We start from the raw sequence: 5,429 nt of genomic DNA, 5'->3' as shown, positions 1-5,429 counted from the left end.
ACTCAAAAATTAGAAAACTCTATGGCGTTAGAAAGATAATTCAAATACCTATCATTTGATATCTTGTGGCCCACCTAAATCATCTTGTACCAGGAGTTATGGTCGTTTGAAGTTGACCCAAAACTCATACTTAATATACTTGCCAAATTTCAGATTTTTATTCTTTCCAAAAATGGTTCTTTCTAATTCTAGCTCTTTCAAATAGCGGGGTGTTACAATATCTCCCCCTTGAGAATATTCGTCCCCTAATGAGATTACTCTTAGTAGGCTAAGGGTGTAACATCTAACATTCAGCTCAACCACCCAACAAGCAAATCTAACACATTCAGTATATCAATTTAAAGAGTACTAAGAAGAGAATTAGTACCTTGATCTGGAATTTCTCCTGGCTCAAAGAGATTAGGGTATCTCTTCTTCATATCTTCCTAAGCCTCCCATATAGCTTCCTCAACAAATTGATTCCTCCATAAGACCTTGACTGATGCTACCTCCTTGGTTCTCAACTTGCAGACCTAACGATCTAGAATCTGAACAGGAATCTGCTCGTAAGATAAGCTATCCTTAATACCAATATCCTCAGTAGGTATAACAAGTGAAGGATCGTCCATACACTTCTTCAATATAGAAATGTGGAATACCAGATGAATCACTGCTAACTCTTGGGGTAGCTCCAACTCATAAGCTGCGTTATCGATCCTCTTGGATATTCTATAAGGATCGGGGACTAAGTTTCCCCTTCGTACCAAATCTCATAACACCTTTCATGGGTGAAATCTTCAAATAATCTCAATTATCTACTTCAAACTATAATTCACTTCCTCTAACATCAGTGTAGGATTTATGACGACTCTGCGTTGTTTTCAACCTCTCTTGAATAATCTCAACTTTCTCAATAGCTTGATAAACTAAGTCTGGTCCTATCAACCCAGCTTCACCGACCTCAAACCATCCAATAGGAGATATATACATTTTCTCCCATAAAGAGCCTCATACGGAGCCATTTGGATGCTAGAATGATAACTATTGTTGTAAGAAAACTCAATGAGAGGTAGGTGTTCATCCCAATTTCCTTTGAAATCAATCACACAAGCCTACAACAGATCTTCTAAAGTCTGAATAGTGCGCTCGGCTTGACCATCAGTCTGAAGATGAAAAGCAGTACTCAAATTCACCTTTGAACCTAAACCTTTCTGGAAGGACTTTCAAAATTGCGCGGTAAATTCTGCACCTCTATCTGAAATAATCGACACTAGAACTCCATGAAGTCTAACTACCTCTTGAATATATAACTTAGCATAATCTTCTGCTGAATGGGTAGTCTTTACCGACAAAAGGTGCACTCATTTAGTCATTCGATCTACAATCATCCAAATAGAATCATGCTGCCTGTGAGACCACGGTAAACCTGTAATAAAGTTCATATTGTTTTTCTCCCACATCCATTCTGGAAGAACTATATTCTGAGCCATACCACCGGGCCTCTGGTGCTCTACTTTAACTTTTTATCAATTCGAACACTGAGCAACAAACTCTGCATTGCCCTTCTTCATACTACTCCACCAATAAACCTCTCTCAGATCATGATACATCTTTGTGGAACCCGGATGGATAGAATATCTGGAGCTATGAGCTTCTTCCATGATCCTCTCTTGGAGTTCATCCACCCTTGGCACACACAATCTACCTTGATATCTCAATACACCATCTCCCCCTTGTTCAAAAGCCATCACTTTTTGATTATGAACATTTGCCTTTAATTCAAGCAAAATAGGATCTTGGTCTTGCTTCTCTTTCACCTCAGACACTAGTGATGATTCAGCCCCATTCATCACCACCACTCCTCCTTCATTGGAATCCATTAACCAAACTCCCAATCATGCAAGTCTATGCATATCTTTTGCTAAATCTTTCTTGTTTGCATCAACATAGGTGGTACTACCCATAGACAACCTACTCAAAGCATCAGCAACCACATTATCCTTACCTGGGTGATATAGAATACTCATGTCATAATCCTTGAGTAACTCTAACCGCCTCCTCTGCTTGAGATTATGCACTTTCTGACTGAACACATACTGAAGGATCTTGTGATCGGTGAAAACATCTACATGAACATCATAAAGATAGTGACGCCATATTTTCAAAGCAAATACTATGGTAGCCAACTCTAGATCATGGGTTAGGTAATTCTTCTCATGAACCTTGAGCTGTCTGGAGGCATTAGCTATAACCTTGCCATTCTGCATTAACACACAACCCAAACTGACTCTGGACGCATCATAATAAACCACAAAGCCTTGTGTACCCTCTGGTAAGGTCAATACTGAGCAGTAGTCAATTGCTTTTTCAATTCCTGAAAGCTTTTCTCACAAGCTTCAGACCATTAAAGCTTAATCGTTTTCTGAGTCAACATGGTCAAAGGAGATGAAATAGATGAAAACCCCTCGACGAACCTTTTATAATATCCAGCAAACCTCAAGAAACTCCTAATATCTGTCGGAGACATGAGTCTAGGCCAATTATGTACTGCCTCTATCTTTTGAGCGTCAACTTGAATCCCATCATCGAAAATAATGTGACCTAAGAATGCCACAGACTTAAGCCAAAATTAACACTTAGAAAATATAGCGTAGAACTCCTTATCCTTTAGAGTTTGGAGCACTATTCTGAGATGGCTAGCATGATCTTCCTCATTCCTCGAATAGATTAGAATGTCATCAATTAATACGATAACAAACATATCTAAATAAGGCTTGAATACTCTATTCATAAGGTCCATGAATGTTGCAGGAGCATTGGTCAAACCAAAGGACATAACTAGGAACTCATTATGACCATAGCGAGTCCTAAAAGTTGTCTTAGGGATATCACTTTCTCTTACTCTCAACTGATGATAGCCATATCTGAGGTCTATCTTAGAAAAACAAGTGGCACCTTGAAGTTGACCGAATAGATTATCAATTCTCGTAAGAGGATACTTATTTTTGATAGTAACCTTGTCTAGCTGACGATAATCTATACACATTCTAAGAGAACCATCTTTCTTTCTCACAAAAAAAGACCTGAGCGCCCCAAGGTGAGACACTTGGTCGAATAAAGCGTTTCTCCAGGAGATCTTTCAACTACTCTTTTAACTCTTTCAACTCTGTTGGTGCCAATCTATATGGCGGAATAGATATAGGACGAGTATCGAGAAGAATATCTATACCGAAGTCTATTTCTCTCTCGGGAGGGACTACAATTCATGAATTACTACTCAGTTATTGATCAAACCCACATTAAAACAGCAATTAAATCATCAAACAACAATACCCATAAGCTAATTAGACAAATAAACACATGATCACACCTCAAGAATTGGAGTTTTAGCTACACATCATAAAAAGAGAAAAACAATTACCAACTATATTAGCCATGAGCTGGGTAAAAGCTTCCAAATCTTTACGATGGTCTAAATTGAATAAATTCCAAAACCCACTGGCAAATCCTCAAATTCAAGCTTCAAAGTCTCCAATGAAAACTCAAAATCTCAGAGAGAAACTCAAAATATCGAACTCAGGGAATCAGAACTCTGGAAATTTCATTTAAAATTTCAATTTATAGTTGCCCAATTTTTGGTCTGAAAGACCATTAGGCGAAGTAAGTCGCGCCTCGCCAAACCATTCGGCGATCTGCCCTTTGCTCCAGTCCATCGCCGATTTACATTGGCCATTTGTCTTCAGGGTTCTGTGACTTAAGGCGATCAAGGTTGCTATCGTGGAGTCATTCGGCGATCCTCCGACTGTTCCTTCCTGTCACCAAATCGGTTCTTCCACACGGCTGGCACACTGGAACTTTGGGTGAGCTAAAGAGCCACTTGGTGACTCGCCGAGTGGTCTTGGCGATCACCAGGATCGCTTTTCTTCAGTTTGCTCCTTTTTGCCCGGTAGTGTCCTTGCCTTGCTCCTTAGCCTTCATAACTGCAAATCATCACTTTAACATCAGTTTAGAGCATAAATTAGGCATTTGAGGACACTTAAACTATCAAAACAAAATCCTAAATGAGTCAAAATCTCGGACACATTAGCAGTAGAGATTTGATATATATCCAACAATATAAGCTTCTCTGCATAATAGTCAATATCATCACCATATACAGCTGCCCTAATTTGTCGTTCCTGTAAAGTCGGAGAACTTTGTGAGATACAGATAAATAATAAAATTATGCTTAGAGGATGAGATGCGACAATAATGAGCGAGAGTACCTGCTCGTTTACCAAAATCAAATTTTTGAATCGGAATTTCATCTCCAAACTTAGTCTGTCTCGACTCATGTCTTTAATTTGAACTTTGCAAGTCCAATCGGGAGTGTCAGTTGTTATTCCTTCAATATTCAATCTTGGTACCATATGAATTTATCTTCACAATGAGATCCACAACAATTAGAGCTCTTTTAAATTCATAAGCTCTTGGTAATGGTAAGTCACACATGCAAAGTTAAATGTTGTAAAAAATTTAACTCTAAAATCTCTATGAGTCTACTGTTAAAGAAGGGAACAAAGTTCATTACAACACACCATCAAACACCTTTTGGACATTATAGAGCAGAGATGATAGTAATACTAACATGCATTAGAAACTAACAACTCAAAAAATGAAAGAAAGAGCAAGAGACCAAAAAATATATTTAGCACTGCAATTCTTCAAAGAATTTGAAATATCTCAAACAAAAAACAACAAAGCTGAAAAATCAAAGACGAAAGAAAAAAGAAGTGAACATGAGCATAACAAAGAAAAGAGGAGACTGACAGAAGCACAATCTACAAAGAATTGCAGAAAAAGAAAATAAAAGGACGTAAAAGCTGCAAACCGATGAAATCAACAAAAGGAAAATCAAAAACCCACCAATTTTAAGCTTCAAGGAGATGAGTTGTTGATGATTAAACAACAAAGAAATGTGCATGAGCAGAACAAACAAAAGAGATGAAATTGCATAAAAAGAAAATAAAAGGATCTAAAAGTTGGAAACTGATGAAAGCAACAAAAGGAAAGCCAAAAACCCACCAAATTGAAGCTTCAAGGAGGTGAGGTGCAGAAGTTGAAACATCAAAGAAGAAACAACAAAGAAGTGTGTAGGGGTGGCAAATGGTTGGATTGGATCGGATTTGGATGGATTGAATATGGATTGAGCAAAAATGGTTTGGATTACAATCCACCCAAATAGAATATGGGCAAATATGGATTTGGTCAAATATGGTTTGGGTAAAATGGTTCTAACCCATTTTTAAAAATTTTGTTTTAAAAAAAAAAAAATTACCCCCACCCCCCGAGGCGCCCTCACCCCCAACTTCCACCAACCTACCCTTAAATTTATTTTTTTCCAAAAACAAAAAAAAATCTGCTTTTTCAAAAAAAAAAAAAAAATTTACCCCCTCCCCCGGGCACCCCCC

Source organism: Solanum tuberosum, unplaced genomic scaffold, assembly GCF_000226075.1.
Source record: "Solanum tuberosum cultivar DM 1-3 516 R44 unplaced genomic scaffold, SolTub_3.0 scf00046, whole genome shotgun sequence".
NCBI classification, from domain to species: domain Eukaryota; kingdom Viridiplantae; phylum Streptophyta; class Magnoliopsida; order Solanales; family Solanaceae; genus Solanum; species Solanum tuberosum.
Note: the sequence above shows the minus strand (reverse complement) of the source record.